At 41.2% G+C, this 18,219-nt stretch overlaps 1 protein-coding gene across 20 annotated transcripts in view; it reads left to right on the forward strand.

The window, feature by feature from the left end:
• The window catches only part of MRPL39 (mitochondrial ribosomal protein L39), a 238,959-nt gene that overhangs the window by 45,970 nt on the left and 174,770 nt on the right, over positions 1-18,219 (forward strand). The gene's annotated exons all lie outside the window — the stretch shown is intronic.

Consider the following 18,219-nt stretch of genomic DNA (forward strand, 5'->3'; position numbering starts at 1 on the left):
GTACTTGGACCTCCCTGTCAAGGGCACACGACATTTTAGAATAGTTTGTATTAAACTGATGTCAGTTTCTAGGACCCCTGAATACATGTCAGAGCTGGAAATCCTGTAGTGCTTAATTTACAGATGGCTCAGGTTGGTTAAGGAACTTGGGAGCATTTTAAAACCCTCTATTCTTAAGATACATACTTTTTCTCTTCCTTATGATTCAGACAAGAATAATCATGATGATAACAACTAACACTTATAAAGCATTTGCCGTGTGCCAAATCCTGCCCAAACACTCCTTATATGCATTAACTCTTTCATTCCTCACTATGATCATATGAGGGAGGAGCATTATAATTTCTGTTTCCAGATGAGGAAACTGAGCACACAGAGATTAAACATGTTACCTTAGGTCCTAGTAAGTAGTCAAGCTGAGATTCAAACTCATTTCCAACCCTGGAGGGCTGGCTCCATAGTCCAGTCTCCCTGCTTTCCAGATCCATGTGACATCGAGGAGCTGGGGAAGTTGTGCAGTGGGGCATGTGACAAGGATGCATGGTCAGAAAGCCCTGCAAGGCCTTTCTGAATTTCCCATTTCTCATTCTAGGTTGAACTGTATGAAATCACCCATAGGCAATTCTAGGATGACCTTTCATCCCTAGAATGACAAGTTTGTATAATTCACTTTAATAGAAGCAGGAAGTTGCTCAATCCTCCCTTCTCCCAGTGATGAAAGTAATTTCAGGTCATGTGCAAACCTCCCCATTTTAGGTCCCAGTTTGAGACATCCAGAATAGTGGATGGAGAAATGGGTTTTAGGAGTCAAATACACCTGCATTTTACACTAATTCTAGCTGTGGAATCTGAAGGTTAACCTTTCTGTGTCTCAGCTTCCTATAAATGACAATGATGATGTCTCCCATTAGGGATTACTGTAGACTGAATCATGTTCTCCTCAACTTCATATGTTGAAGCCCTAACCCCCAATGTTATCCCCATTGGAGATAGGGCCTGTGAGGAGGTGATAAAGGTTAAATGATGTCAAAAGGATGGCTCTCTAATCCCATAGAGCTAGTGCCCTTATGAGAAGAGGAAGAGACACCAGAATTCCCTTTCTGTCAGAGATCAGTCAAAGCAGAGGTCATGTGAGCACACAATGGGATGGTGGTTTCCTGTAAGCCAGGAAGAGAGTCCTCACCAGAAACTAAACCCCGCAGGACCTTGATCTGGAACTTTCTAGCCTCCAGAATGTGAGAAAATAAATTGTTGTTGTATCAGCCACCCAGTCTATGGTATTTTCTTATGGCAGCCCTAGAAGACTAAGAGGGATATGATGATTAAATAAGGTGATGGATAAAAAATACCTGCTCCAGGCTGGGCGCAGTAGCTCACGCCTGTAATCCCAGCACTTTGGGAGGCCAAGGCATGTGGATCACGAGGTCAGGAGATCGAGACCATCCTGACTAACACAGTGAAACCCTGTCTCTACTAAAAATACATAAAAAAAAAAAATTAGCCAGATGTGGTGGCAGGTGCCTGTAGTCCCAGCTACTCAGGAGGCTGAGGCAGGAGAATGGTGTGAACCTGGGAGGTGGAGCTTGCAGTGAGCCAAGATCGTACCACTGCATTCCAGCCTGGGCAACAGAGAGAGACTCTGTTTCAAAAAAAATAAATAAATAAAAAAGGACCTGCTCCAAATGGATAGCTTGAGGAAGTAAGGGCTGGCCACCTGCCCACCTGCCGGGACAAGTATTATCCTGTGGATGTTGTGGGCTGAATTGTGTCCCCCTTGCCCCACCTCCCAAATTCATATATTGATGTCCTAACACCCAGTACTTCAGATGAGATCGGGCGTGTGTGGGGTGGTATGGCCGTAGACCACCCAGTACTTCAGAATATAACCTTATTTGGAAACAGGGCCTTTGTGGATGTAATTAGTCAAGGTGAGGTCATATTAAAATAGGGTTGGCTCCTAATCCAATATGACTGGTGTTCTTAGAAAAAGAACATGATGTGTAGAGAAAGAAACACATATAGAAGGAAGAGAGGGTGAAGAAACAGTGGGAAAAGATGGCCATCTACAAGCCAAGGACAGGGGCTTGGAACAGATCCTTCCCTCACAGCTCTGAGAACGAATCAGTCCTGTTGACATCTTAATCTTGGACTTCAGCTCACAGAACTGAAAGGCAATAACTTTCTGTTGTTTAAACTACCCAGTTTGCAGTACTCTGTCACAGCAGCCCTCACAAAGTAATATGGATGTGTCTCCAGGGCTGATGGGGCTGTGTTCTCATCCCTCATCTTACCCTCCAGAGACTGAGCAGCTCACATCAATGACCTTCCAGATAAGAGTGGCACTTGTTGATATTAATATCAATAATGATGAATAGATTGTGACAACTGGCACAGCTACAGATCAATGATGAAGCCTTGCTAAAAACATCATAGTTTCCTGAAATTCTACAGAAACCAACAATAACCACACGGAATGATTAGGAACCAGCCTCTAATCTCTCTCCTTAAAAAAAAATAAGTGGTAGAAAAAAATAAAAATAGTTTCTGGAGGTTTAGTACTCAACGATCTTGAAGCTCAGCCCTTCGGAAGAATGTAAGACAGAGATGGTGAGTGAAGAAATAGACCCACATTTCAGGCTTGACCAGCTTATTTATTGTGGCGCAAGGTTTCAGTTCACTGTTTACCCTGTTGTACAATAACATGGAGATAATTAATTATTTTGTAAACTTGTGGTTGCTCTCCATCCCTCAGGATGAAACGAGCTGAATTGGCTTCCTTTGGACCCCATCAGTGGCGCAACCATAATTAGTGCCTGAGGCTAAAAAAAAGTAGCCTTCATAAGATGTTCAGACTTCATAAAGAGTGTTTGTTTTTATTTTTCACAGACAAAACATCAGAGAGTTTTTTCTGACATAATTTAATTTTTATTCCTTTCACTGTTTATAACATTTGGAAGCCCAATTCTGGTCTATGTTGTTTTCACCCACGTTTCCTCTGTAAATGGGTTGCTGCTTTGGAGTGTTATGTGATACTCTTTTTTTTTTTTTTGAGACGGGGTCTTGCTCTCACCCAGGCTGGAGTGCAGTGGCCCCATCTCCGCTCACTGCAAGCTCCGCCGCCTCGTGGGTTCACGCCATTCTCCTGCCTCAGCCTCCCGAGAAGCTGGACTACAGGCGCCCGCCACCACACCCGGCTAATTTTTTTGTATTTTTAGTAGAGATGGGGTTTCACTGTGTTCGCCAGGATGGTCTCGATCTCCTGACCTCGTGATCTGCCTGCCTTGGCCTCCCAAAGTGCTGGGATTACAGTTGTAAGCCACCGCGCCTGGCCTATGTGATACTCTTAAATGCTGGGATGCCTTTCCCTTCAGAGGGTAAAGGAGTGGCTTTTCTTTTTCTCTCTCTCCATCAAATAGATGAAATTTACAAATTACAGAGAATTAACCTCTCAACTTTATCTTTCCCATTCACCCCTCCATAAGGAACAGTGGAATAAAGTCAAACCTCTGCAAAGGAGACCAGTGTTTTCTATAGTGAGTTACAGGCTCTTTTTAGCTGTGGTCTAATTGTTTAATCATTTGTGCCCATCAAATACCTCTTAAGAATTCTTTTGTCTGTACATACACTGCCTTCCATAGATAACTTTTTTCATAAAATTTAAAGTTTTTGATAATGCAGAGGTTTTACTCTTGGCTCATTTCTTCATGTGAACATTTTGGGAAGCCAGGTTTTCACAGTCTTTTGGAAATTTTCGTATAATGGAGGAAAAGTTAGATTCTGGGGAAAGGACCAAGATTCTCAAAATATTTTGGTTCATGAACAACCTTGGAAGGTAACTATTCTGCTTCCATATAGATGTCATCATCATCACATCACATATAGAGAAAATTCCTCCACCTGCCCCCCCATAGCGCTCACTTCCCTCAGTATCTGACCTCAACCATATTCTTATCTCAACTGGCCTGGCTCAGTGTTTCAAGCTTCAGTTTGTGAATTGATGAGTCACCTGTAGTAAATTACTCTACACTGTCTTATTTTCCCCGTCCTTCCTCTCTGAAATAACTGGGGAGACTTCTCTGAGCACCAACAGTGTCTGTTTTTATTTTTTTCAACTTTTATATTCAGGGAGTATGTGTGCAGGTTTGTTATGAGGGTATATTGTGTGATGCTGAGGTTTGGGGTACAATTAAACCCATCACCCGGGTAGTGAGCATAGTACCTAGTAAGCAATTTTTCATCCCTTGCTGCGCTCCCTCCCTCCCCTATCTTATAGTCTCCAGTGTCCATTATTCCCATTTTTATGTCCATGTGTACCCCCAGCTTTTTTTTTTGAGACAAAGTCTTGCTCTGTCGCCTGGACTGGAGTGCTCACTGTAACCTCTGCTTCCCAGGCTCAAGCAATTCTCATGCCTCAGCCTCCTGAGTAGCTGGGACTACAGGTGTACACCACCATGCCAGGCTAATTTTTGTATTTTTAAGTAGAGATGGGGTTTATCCATGTTGGCCAGGCTGGTCTTGAACTCCTGCCCTCAAGTGACCCACCCACCTCGGCCTCTCTAAGTGCTACGATTACAGGCATAAGCCACCATGCCCGGCGCTGTGTACTTAATGTTTATCTCCCACTTATAAGTGAGAACATGTAGTCTTTGATTTTCTGTTTCTGCATTAATTTGCGTAAGATAATGGCCTCCTGCTGCATCCATGTTGTGCAAAGGATATGATTTTGTTTTTTTTTAATAGCTGCATAGTATTCCATGCTGTGTATATATCGTATTTTCTTTATCCAATCCACCGTTGATGGACATCTAGATTGATTTCATGTCTTTGTTATTGTGAATAGTGCTGGAGTGAACATACAAGTGCATGTACCTTTTCGGTAGGACAATTTATTTCCCTTTGGGTATATACTCAGAATGGGATTGCTGGGTTGAATGGTAGTTCTATTTTTAGTTCTTTAAGAGATATCCAAACTGCTTTCTATAGTGGCTGAAGTAATTTAAATCCCCATAAACAGCGTATAGTTAATCCTTTGTTTTCTGCAACATCACCAACATCTTTTATTTTTGGGCTTTATAATAATAGCCATTCTGACTGGTGTGACATGGTATCTCATTGTGGTTTTGAGTTGCATTCTCTGATGATTAGTTGTGATGAACATTTTTTCATATGTTTGTTGTCTGCTTGTATGACTTCTTTTGAGAAGTGTCTGTTCATGTCGTTTACCCACTTTTTAATGGGGTTGTTTTTGCTCATTGATTTAAGTTCCGTATAGATTATGGATATTATACCTTTGTCAGAAGCATAGTGTGCAGATATTTTCTCCCTTTCTGTCTGTCATCTGTTTACTCTGTGGATAGTTTCTTTTGCTGTGCAGAAGCTCTTTAATTTAGTTATGTCCTATTTGTCAATTTTTACTTTTGTTGCAACTGCTTTTGAGGACTTAGCCTTAAATTCTTTGCCAATTTGATATCTAGGTTTACTTCTAAAATTTTTATGGTTTGAGGCAGCAATATCTATTCTTGTGTTCTTTTTCTGCCTGAAGACCAACATGTATAAATCAGGCACCTGAAACCAAGCTGAGAACTCAGTGATACTCTCATATTGCTCATTGAATGAGTCCTAGGACTGTCACAAAATACTATGACTTAAATAACAGAAATTTATTGCTCACAATTCTGGAGGCAGGAAGTCTAAGATCAAGGTGCTAACTGATTCAGTTCTAGGTGAGCACTTTCTTCCTGCAGACAACCACCTTCTTGCTATGTTCTCATATGACCTTTCCTTGGTGGGTGCATGTGGAGAGATATACCCACCTCTCTCCCTATCTTTATAATACCACTACTCCTGTTTAGATTAGGGCCTTAGCCTTATAACCTCATGAATTACCTCCTAAAAAAAGCCCCATCTCCAAATTTTTATTGGTGATTAGGGCTTTATTGGTGATTGCTTAAGATAATGACCTCCAGCTGCATCCATGTTGTGCAAAGGATATGATTTTGTTTTTTTTTAATAACTGCATAGTATTCCATGGTGTGTATATATCATATTTTCTTTATCCAATCCACCGTTGATGGTGGGAACACTAACGTTGTAGGGGAACACGATGTAGATCATAGCATATTGCCCATGGCCCCCCAAATTTACTTCCTTCTCACGTGCAAAATATATATATTTTAACTTGATAGCCCACAAAAGTCCAACATAAACTGAAGTCCAAAGTCTCATCTAAATGTCATCCAAATCAGATATGGATAAGACTCCAGCTGTGATTCATCCTGAGGCAAAATTCCTCTCCAGCTGTGAACCTGGGCAAGTCAGATAAGTTATGTGCTTCCAAAATACAATGGTAATACAGGAATAGGGTAAACATTTCCATTTCAAAAAAGAGAAATAGAAAAGAAGGAAGAGGTCATACGTCCCAAGCAAGTCTAAAAACTTAGTGAGGCAAATTCCATTAGTTCTAAAGGCTCAAGAACAATTCTCTTTGGTTTGATGCTCTGTCCTTCAGACCCAATGGGATGATGGCATCACCCCCATGGCTCTAGTTGGAGGTCTCACCTCCAAGACTTCAAGTGGAGATGATCTGACCTTTAGAAACCAAGGTGGTGGCCCTGATGACCTCTGGATTGCCTGCAGGGTCATTTTCCCCTCTTCTTTAAGAATAGGATATGTGTGCAGCCAAATAGCTCTGTTGTCTGGTCAAATCCGAGAAGTTCAATAGCTTTCCTTCATTTTGTTCAGTCTCTGTTCCCTTCCGTTGAGAATGAAAATATTTTTACTCATATGATCTCATTAGCTCTTTATGAGGTGATAATCCGGCTACACTTTGATGTTCTCTTCAGAGCATGCTTTCTCATTTTTTGCAATATGGGTAGACTGAGAATTTTCCTAATATTCAAGTCCTGTTTTTTTTTTTTTTTCCTCAACAATCCCTTCTTCAATTAACCTCTCTCCTTTCACATATTCCTAAAAACAGCCAGGAGGAACAAACCGACTTCTTCAACACTCTGCTTAGAAATACTCTCAGTTAACTATCCAGTTTCATTGCTTTCAAGTTCTATCTTCCACAAAACACTAGAATATGATCACAATTCAGCCAAGTTCCTTGCCACTATGTAACAAGCATAACTTTTTCTTTAGTTTCCAATAGAATGTTCCTCATTTTCATTTGAGACCTCACCAGAATAGCTATTAACATCTATATTTCTGCCAACATTCTCTTTATGTGTATTTACCTTTTCACTGAGAAGATTGAAGCTTTCTTTCCAACTCTCTATTTCCATATGAAACCTCACCAGAAATTGCTTTTAATGTCTGTATTTCTAGCATGGACCTCAACACTCTTCTAGCCCCTATGCATTACTCAATTCCAAAGCTGCTTCAACATTTTTGGGTACTTGTTATAGCAGCATTCCATTTCTTGGCATCAAAACCTGTATTAGCCTGTTAGGGTTTCCATAACAAAATATGATAGACTAGTGGTTAAAAGACAGAAATTTACTTCTCACAGTTCTGGAGGCTGGGAATTCTAAGACCAAAGTGCCAGCTGGTTAGATGCCTAGGACATGCTTTCTTCCTGGCTTGCAGATGGCCACCTTCTCACGATGGGCTCACGTGGAATTTCCTCGGTGTGTGCATGTAGAGAGAGAGATCTCTCTCTTCCTCCTCCTACGAGGGCACCAGTCCTATTGGATTAGAACACCGTCCTTCTGACCTCATTTTAACCTTAATTCTAAAAGCCCTATCTCCAAATACAATCGTATCGGGGGTTAAGGCTTCAACATGTGAATTATGTGAGGGGAGGCACAATTTAGTCCATAGCACTTAACTGATTACAAAAATGGTATTTGGCTTTCTTTTTGTATTCTTCTTTTTCATTGTCTTCAGTTCTTTAAAAGTATTTATAGGGGAAACATACAGAGGTGGGGACCATCTTTGGAGCCCTCAGAATGGTATCCTCTGTACCTCTGGGCAATCACAGCCCTCATGGGTCCTTGGTCAGAAGCATCTCACCAGTCTCTGTTGGGGCCCCATCTGTGATTTCTACAGGGGTGTATGCTTTTTTTAAATAAATAAAATAATTTCAATTTTCTTTTTGCCAAGCTTTATTTTTAAATTAGTCAACTATCCCAATGGCCTTTTAAATCCTTTTTGCATCTCCAGGTCTGTTTTAAGAACAGCATTCTAATGTTCATTCTGTTGAATATAGTTTTAAACTTATCCCAGTGCTAGGTTTAGGGTGTGGGACAAAGCGAATCCAAGGGAATAGCATGAATAGGGGCAGTAAACTGTGGAAATGAGCTAACCTTGAGCTTCAAGATTATCATTCGTGTAAACAGATACATTATAAAACTAATACAAACATACTCAAGAGGTCACTTGACATTATTCTATTTTACGGAAAACATATGCATCTAAATAAGTTCCAGGCTCAGTTATCTCTGAAATAACAAAATACTTTCAGGTGGATAAACACAAAAGAAATATTTCAGTTTCCCACTTCTTCTTCAAGCCTCAAAGGAATGTGTAGTTAAAATTCTTTTTTTTGTAGAAGTGACCGGTATCTTTGATATCATCAGACAACAAAACTTTAGTCATGCTGATTTCTATCCTGTATTTTGAACACAGCTCTTTGTTGGAGTTCTGTATGTTTATTCTTCTAAAAAAACCTTCCCTGATTTATCCAGCCTTCATAGTCTAAACTTTTTGTCCAAAATCTTATGGCACTGATGATCAGATTTCTCTATTATTATTTTAGAGACAGGGTCTCTCTCTGTCACCCAGGATGAGTTCAGTGGCACAATCATAGCTCACTGAAACATCACATTCCTAGCCTTAAGTGATCCTCCCACCTCAGCCTCCCACATAGCTAGGACTACAAGCATGTGCCACCATGCCCAACCAATTTTTAAAAAATTTTTATTCTTTGTAGAGACAGGGTTTTGTTATGCTGCCCAGGCTGGTCTTGAACTCCTGGCCTCAAGTGAGCTTTCCACCTCAGCCAGCTAAAGTACTGGAATTACAGGCATAAGCCACTGCATCTGGCCCAGATTTCTCTATTATTCACTGTTGCATTTCATACTGTATCATTTGATTTTCTTATTCAGCTGCATTATCAGTGTTTGTTTTTATCTTGCTAACATAAATGTAACATGTTCAAGAACTGAATTCATGTTTTATTTACTAAATTACTATTCCTCATAATACTTAGCATAGTATTTAGTGTTAGGTGCAAGATAGTTAATCAGTAAGTTCTGAATTAGATTAACTTTGCTAGGAAACAGAAGACCAACAGAAGAATAGCAAGTGTATATATTCAAAGATGACCTAAACAGGGGTGCAATTTTGACTCAACAAATTAAGGGTCTATGAATGCTAATAAATACAGTGTTTGTTATATTTGGTATATGTTTATATAGTTTGGATATATGTCCCTGCCCAAATCTCATATTGAAATATAATCCCCTTGGAGGTAGGGCCTGGTGGGAGGTGATTGGATCATGGAGTTGAGTTCTCATGAATGGTTTAGGACCATCCCCCTTGGTTCTGTCCTCATGATAGTGAGTAAATTCTTATGAAATCTGGTCATTTAAAAGTATATGGCACCTCCTGCCTCACTCTCTTGCTCCTGCTTTCACCATGTGACGTGCCTGCTCTGCCTTTCCCTTCCATTATGATTGGAGGTTCCTGAGGCCTCCCCAGAAGCAGATGCACCATGCTTTCTGGACAGCCTGCAGAACCATGAGCCAATTAAACCTCTTTTCTTTGTAAATTACCCAGTCTCAGGTATTTCCTTAATAGCAGTGTGAGAATGGACTAATACAATGTTGATAAATAAAATTATATTGACTCATGAATGCCCCTACTTGAAGAATAATAGAAATTGATTTTCAGGGTGGCAGTTGGTAGAACTCTTGATTTATATGGTCAAATTTATTTCTCCATGATCTTGATCATCTCAGTAATTGGTGCCACCTTCTGCTTTATTGTTCGAGCACCTGTTATTTCTTACGTTCTGTCACTCCATCATATCCAGTTCATTAAGAATTCGATAGACTCTACCTCTAAACCATAGCCTGACTCCACCTACATGTGTCCGTCTCTACTGCTACTACCCTAGTCCAAACCACCATCCTCTTTTGCTTAGACAATTGTCATGCTTTGTTCCCTTTTCCTCCCATAATGCGTACATAGCCAGGGTGGTCTCTTAAAAACATAACTCTGCTGCCACATTCTTACCTGAAATTCTGCCATACTTGCCATAGCACTCAGGATAAATGTAAACTCCAACCTGGTCTGCAGGTTTACAGCATCTGGATCCGACTTACCCTTCAGACTTCATTTGTGCATTTTTCATTTTTACTGTATTTCAACCACAGTAGCTTTAGTTGTATTCCTGAAAATTAATGAGCCTGGCTCTGTCTTAAGAATTTACATGGTAATAACCACTGTGTTCATTCTGATTTTATATTCTCTAGGCAGTAAGAGGGCAGTTTCTGAGAAAATCAGCAAACAGAACTGTGGGGGGAATACTTTTGCTAACTCTAATTTTCTAGGGCAGTACAATTCTCTCTTGCCGGTGAAATTGAACTGCCCATAGTGGTGAAACCAGATGAGAAGCGTACCTTACGTGACTTCTCTCAAAAAGTAACGTGAGCTCTTTAGTGTCTCTTTACAAATAATTTCACCTCTTGTTGAGGACCTGGTGATCCAAAGGAGACCAAAGAATAAGTAATGAGAGAGATCTTAGGAATATAGCTTGATATAAATCAGAATCTTGTTCTACCACAGAAACCTTCTTCCTCAAAGCACAGCAAGCAAATATCCATGATGCCGGATCATCAGGCCCTAGGGCTCGGGTCGCTGCTGTTGCCAGTATGGGTCCTCCACTCTAGGAATTAGCATGTATTACACAGTGGGAATGTAACTGGAACCCCACAGAGTCCTTTGATGTTCAGAGATGTAAATTATCTTTCTGTTGGGACAACCTCATTTACATGAAGTGATCATTTCCTCGAAGTTTGGTGCCTGAGTGTTCAGTTTCCTGAGTACCATCTCTTGGGTAGTGGCAAGATAATAGATGTATTACTAGCCTTCTCTCAATGCCAATTTAAGGGATTTGGGTACAAACCCCCGATGTTTCTTCTCACTTCCTAATTTAAATGCAGGTTCCCAAGGTGATAATGGGAGAGCCTCCTAAGTGTGTGATATAGTTTGGATATTTGTCCCCGCCCAAATCTCATATTGAATTGTAATCCCTATTGTTGGAGGTGGGGCCTAGTTGGAGATGTTTGGATCGTGGGGGTGGGTCCCTCATGAATGGCGTGGGCCATCCCCTTGGTGATAAGTGAGCTCTTGCTCTGAGTTCACGTGAGATCTGGTCATGTAAAAGTGTGTGACACCTCCCCCGACAGCTGTCTCTCTCTTGCGCTCTACCATGGGATGTGCCTGCTCCCCATTTGCCTTCTGCCATGATGGAAGCTTCCTGAGGCCTCCCCAGAAGCACATGCTGGTGCTATGCTTTCTGTACAGCCTGCAGAACCGTAAGTCAATTAAACCTCTTTTCTTTTTTTCTAAATTACTCAGTCCCAGGTATTTCTTTATAGCAATACAAAAATGGTGAATACAGTGTGTGCTCACATGGAGGGTTACAAATTATTCTGGTAGGGAAGGTCTTTGGTATTTCCCATACCATACACCAACACCACACTGCTAGAATGTCTTTAGAAGGCAATGTCACGCACACAGAAGTTCTAATTGAGGTACATCCTCAGCAGGGTGGCTAACTGGATAGACACTGCCTCACACAAGTTTCTTATCCCTGGAATGCCATACTAGGCTGTGGTGATGCCACATTGTGATGGCAGTTTTATAGCAGGAGGCTTATTTATATCTATCTATCTATCCATCTATCTGTCTGTTGGTCTGTCTGCCTGTCTGTGTATCTATCTGGATATATAAAAGGCCATATCTGGATAGGCCATCTATAGTAGGATGCTTATTTTATATCTATCTATCTATCTATCTGGATATATAAAAGGCCATATCTGGATAGGTCATCTATCTGGATATATATTAAAGGCCATTTGTACACAAATGTTCAGGTAAATAACATTAAGCTTGGAAAAATATATTTCAGATCCCAATTAAAAGATAAAGATGGTCTAGACAGGCTCCCACTTAATTTTCTCTGAAAAAGAGGCCTAGGTGTGAAGACCTGGCCTTGGCACTTTGTCACTTGGATGCTTTGTCCTATCCCTGAGGTGTCTTTAGCAAGCTTCAAGGACCAAAACATGAGGTTTACAGTTGAAAACAAATCCGGAGGTCCTGTAGCCGTGCTCAGGAGCCAGGAGTTTTTTTTATTGGAGAAAAGGAATGGTCAGAGCCTTGGTCTGGTGAGAGTGGGAAGCAGGGTCATTAGGACAAGCCCAGGCTGTCAAGTCCTACCCTGCTCCTAGTCCCTTGCTCTAATGTATAGTTGCTTTTAATTTTGTAATTTATTTTATTTTATTTGGAGACAGGATCTTGCTCTGTCACCCAGGCTTGAGTGCAGTGGTACAAACACAGCTCACTGTAGCCTCAACCTCCTGGGCTCAAGCAATTGTCCTGCCTCAGCCTTCCTAGTAGCTGAGACTCCAAGCGTGTGCCACTATGTCTGGCTAATGTTTTGATTTTTTGTAGAGATGGGGCCTTCACTTTGTTTCCCAGGCTGATTTCAAACTATAGGCTTAAGTGATTCTCCCATCTTGGCCTCCCAAAGTGCTGGGATTATAGGTGTGAGCCATAGCACCTGGCCAACATATTTTAAAACTAAAGTTTATTGCCTGAAAAGTTCTAATATAACATTGTTCTGTATAGACACATAGACACACACAGAAAAACTGCTTTATTGATAATAAACAAAATAGCTTAACTATAATAGAACTATATAGAATTATAATAGAAAACAACTAAAAATGATCTTAGCCTGAGCTCCACAAAAGATGAAGAATAAAGAATTATTCTTTATCTTTTATATATCCTACTCAGATAGCAGTTTCATTTTGCCTCACCTTATGAATCTTTGATTCTTCAGCACCTGTTAACTTAGTGCATTTATGCGCCTCTTATGATCCTGACTTGTTTTAAGTTAAATAACAAGACCTATATCAGGAAGTACTGAAATTTCTAATGATTATAATTTATTGTCTTCATTGTTCATTTAAAAATATTGCATTGCCACTGTGATGGTTAATTTGATGTGTCACTTTGACTGTGCCACAGGGGCCCAGATATTTTATGAAACATTATTTCTAGGTGTGCTTGTGAGGATGTTCCTGGGTAAAATTCGCATTTGAATTGGTCGATTGAGTAAAGCAATTTGCCCTTCTCCATGTAGGTGGGCATCAGCCAGTCCTTTCAAAGCCCAAATAGAACAAAAAGTGGAGGAAGGAAGAATTTGTTCTCTGCCTGACAGTTTGAGCTGGGACATACATCTACTGCCCCCAGATTAAGACTTACACCCTTAACTCTCTTGGTTCTCTGTAGTCTGAATTCTGACAGTCTTAAATCCTGAAGGCCATTGTTCTTTCTTCTTGTATCTCTAACCATTAAATGAACCACTCTTACTACATGTACATGCCGCTTTACCATCATACTTGAACATCGAATCCACAAATTATTCTAATTGAGAAATGACATGAAAGAATTAAAGGCGTTCTATCCCCATTGGGTCAATTTGTGGAAAATAGAAGATTCAACCTCATATGGAGAAAAGATGCATAAGAGTTAGTCTGTAAGCCACTTCGGCCTCCTGTGAAGAATAAAATGTGTGCAAATACAAACATATTCTTGTAGGGAGTTAAATATCTTGAGACCATGTAAGTGCCCAAGGATGAACAAGGAAATCCAGGATAGACTGCATATTATTAAATTTAAAGAATCTGTTATACAACATGCAAACATGGTTCTAGAAACAGCTACCTGTGTAACTAATTCTGGGTTATAGGAAGCCCGGGTACCATGAGGGTAGTAAGATAATTTTTTGTTTCATCCCAATGGGAGCAGCTAGATGTAACCCATTTTTGCTGCAGCCGATTGCAAAATCAGCCTTATTGCTTCTGTCTCTCTGGGTTCTGTGAATATGGGTTCTGGATGCAGTGTGGGTTTTTTTTTTGTTGTTGTTTATTTGTTTGTTTGTTTTCTGTTGTTGCTGCTGTTGTTCTCTTTGCCATCACAGCATTACTGTCTTTTGTAACAAAACTTTTAATTTATTTTTTCAGAGTGTTAAGCACCTTCTTACCCTCACCAAAGTTATCTAATAGAGCAGGGTCTAAGCATTGTGTTTGACCGTGATTGATTGCTTGAAGCACTAACCTGTAGTTGGTTTCCATGGAGCAAATAATAGCACCACACTTGCTGGATTAACGTGTATCAGAGAAAATTGATGTGCTCAAGGACAGCAGCAGGAATTAAGTCTTGCTGTTACCATTCACCTTCTGAGGCAGGTCACAGCAACCTGATAGGGTGAGGTGTTAGATTTTGGGATAGTGACTTCACCTCTGGACTCTGAGGCTTTTAAGGATCATGATTAGGGAAGTATTTGCTATTCTCCTGAAGTGATCAGGGCCAGGCTCCCAGCTTTATGGTTGCAGCCATATGACATGACAAACTAGTGACAGAATCCCCCACATTAGCCTTCATAGTTGGGGAAGAACACACCTCTTTCCTGGCATGTTCTGGGTGGGTAGTTTGGTAGACAGAGCAGTGGACTCTTCAAAGATGTCTAACTCCTACTTCCTGGAACCTGCGAATAGGTTATGTTACATGGCAAGTGGGAATGAAGGTGCTAGATAGAATTATGTTTGCTAATCAGCTGACCTTAACATTAAGAGATTATCTTGGATTATTTGGGTGAGCCCAGTGTGATCACAAGGGTCATTAAATGTGGTAGAGGAAAGCAAGAGTTTATGTCAGAGTAATGTGATGTGAGAAAGACTTGCCTGGTTATTGCTTTAAGGATGGAAGGGGGCCACAAGCCAAGGAAGTGGGCAGCCTCTAGAAGGTGGAAAAGGCAAGAGACAGATTCTCCACTAGAGCCTCCAGAAGGAGCACAGCTCTGTTGACCCATTTTAGAATTCTTACTTTCAGACTGTAAGAAATAAATTTGTCTTGTTCTAAGCCATAAAGTTTGTGGTAATTTGTTTTACAGTAGCAATAGGATACTGAGGTCCGAGTCTTGAACAGTATTGATTGTTTCAAGTGACTGGGTTATAATCTGTTTTCATAGATCTTTGCAGAGGCCAACTTCTTCCTCCTGCAGGTAGCCATTCTTGGACAAGTTGATATAGTTTAGATGCTGTGCCCTCCAAATCTCATGTGGAATGTAACCCCCAATGTTACAAGTGTATGCCTCATGGGGGTAGATCCCTCATGAATTGCTTAGTACCATCCCCGTGGTGATGAGTGAGTTCTTACTCTGGTAGTTTATGTGAGATCTGGTTGTTTGAAACAGCATTGCACCTCCCCACCTCCACCTCTCGCTCACTGTCTTGCCATGTGACATTGTCTGCCCTCCCTATACTTTCTGCCATGATTATAAGCTTCCTGAGGCCCTCACCAGGAGCAGATGCTGGAGCCATGCTTGTACAGCCTGCAGAACCTTGAGTCAATTAAACATTTTTAATAAAAATAAACTACTCAGCTTCAAGTATTTCTTTATAGCAATGCAAAAATTTTCTGATACAGAAAATTGGTACCAAAGAGTGGGGCATTGCTATAAAGATACCTCAAGATATGGAAGCAGCTTTGGAACTGGATAACAGGCAGAAGATTGAAGAAGACAGATTCAGGCAGATTCACAAGATAGAAAGATAAGGGAATGTTTGGAACTTCTTGGAGACTGGTTAAATTGTTGTGACCAAAATGCTGATGGATATATGGACAGTGAAGTCTAGGCAGACAAGGTCTCAGATGGAACTGAGGATGTTATTGGGAACTGGAGGAAAAGTTACCCATGTTATGCCCTGGCAAAGAGCTCGGTCACATTTTGTCCATGTCCTAGGGATCTGTGGAAGGTTGAACTTAAAAGTGATGACTTAGGGTATCTGGTTGAAGAAATTTCTAAGCAGCAAAGCATTCAGGAATAAAGTAGTGCCAGGCATGGTGGCTCATGCCTGTAATCCCAGCATTTGGGAGGCTAAGGTAGGCAGATCCCTGGAGGTCAGGAGTTTGAGATCAGTCTGGCCAACATGGAAAAATCCCCATCTCTAATAAAAATACAAAAATTAGCTGGGTGTGGTGGTGCACACCTTTAGTCCCAGCTACTTGGGGGGCTGAGGCAGGTGAATCACTTGAACCTAGGAGGCAGAGGTTGTAGTGAGCTGAGATCGCGCCACTGCACTCCAGCCTGGGTGACAAAGAAAGACTCCATCTTAAAAAACAAAACAAAACCAAAACAAACAAACAAACAAACAAATAATGGAGTGACTGCTTCTAACAGCAATCAGATAAGGAAACAAATAAATGACTTAAAGTTAGAATTTATATTTAAAAGGGAAGCAGAGCATAAACATTTGGAAAGTTTGCGGCCTAGCCACGTGACAGAGGAGGAAAAAAGTATTTTCAGGAGAGGGATCCTGTAGAGCAACCACTTGCTAGAGAGGCTTGCATGACTAAACCCAAGTGCTAATATCCCAAACAATTGGAAAAAGGCTTTGAAGGCATTTCAGAAGTCTTCAGGACAGCCCCTCCCATTGCAGACCCAGAGTTTTAGGAGGAAAGAATGGTTTCAGGGGCCAGGCCCAGGGTATAGGTGCCCTGCTCAGCCTCAGGATGCTGTTCTCTGCTTTCAGGCAACTCTGGCTCCAGCCTCAGCTCAAAGGTCCACAGGTGCAACTCAGAATGCTGCTTGGGAGAGTGCAAGCCATAAGCCTTGATGGCTTCAATGTGGTGTTAAATCTACAGGTTCATAGAATGCAGGAGTGAAAGAGGCTTGGCAACTTTCACCTAGATTTCAGAGGATGTATGGGAAAGGCTACGTGCCCAGGTAGAAGCCTGCTACAGGGGTGAAGCCCCCACAGGGAACTTCTACTAGGTCAGTGTCAAGGGAAATGTGAGGTTGGAGCCTGAACATGGAGTCCCCACTGGGGCACTGCCTGGTGGATCTGTGGGAACAGGGCTGCCACCCTCCAGACCTGAGATTGGTAGAGCCACCAGCAGCTTGTATCTTGAGCCTGGAAAAGCTGCAGAGACTCAGCTCCAACCCATGAGAGCAGCCATGCATGTTAGACCTTGCAAAGCCACAGGGTTGGAGCTGCCCAAGACCTTGGGAGTTCACCCATTGCACCAAATGTGCCCTGGCTGTGGAATATGAAGTCAAAGGAGATTATTTTGGAGCTTTAAGATTTGATGACTACCTTGCTGGGTTTAGGACTTGTGTGGGGTCTATTGTCCTTTTCTTTTGGCCTATTTCTTCAATTTGGAATGAGAATATTTACTCAATGCCTATACCATCATTGTATCTTGGAAATAAATAACTTGCATTTGACTTCACAGGCTCACAGGTGGAAGGAACTCTCTAGAACATCTCTAGATGAGAATTTGGACTTGGGATTTTTGATTGAGTTGATGCTGGAATAAGTTAAGACTTTGGAGGAACTATTGAGAAAGGATGATTATGTTTTGCAATGTGAGAAGGACGTGAGATTTGGGGGCTCAGGGGTACAACGATCGTTTGGATGTTTGTCCTCTCCAAATCTCATGCTGAAATGTAATCCCCAGTGTTGGAGGTGGGGCCTAATGAGAGGTGTTTGGATCGTGGGGGCGGATCCCTCATGAATGGTTTAGTACCATCCCCTTGGTGATGAGTGAGTTCTTGCTCTGGCAGTTCATAAGAGATCTGGTTGTTTAAAAAAGGGTGGCACCTCCCCCACACCCACTCTCTCTCTTGCTAGGTGACATTGCCTGCTCTCCCTTCATTTTTTGCTATGATTGGGAGCTTCCTGAGGCCCTCACCAGAAGCAGATGCTGGAGCAATGCTTGTATATAGTCTGCAGAACCATGAGCCAATTAAACCTCTTTTTAAACATAAATTATGTCACCTCAGGTATTTCTTTATAGTGATGCAAAAATGGACTGATGCAATTAATCCTTATTAACTCACCTCTCATGAATATTTCTAACTCAGATTTAGAACCACATGATACTAGCTTTTTCTTTTTAAAATCATTTTCTTTTTTA

The sequence above is a fragment of the Chlorocebus sabaeus genome, chromosome 2 (genome assembly GCF_047675955.1).
Source record: "Chlorocebus sabaeus isolate Y175 chromosome 2, mChlSab1.0.hap1, whole genome shotgun sequence".
In the NCBI taxonomy this organism is placed as follows: domain Eukaryota; kingdom Metazoa; phylum Chordata; class Mammalia; order Primates; family Cercopithecidae; genus Chlorocebus; species Chlorocebus sabaeus.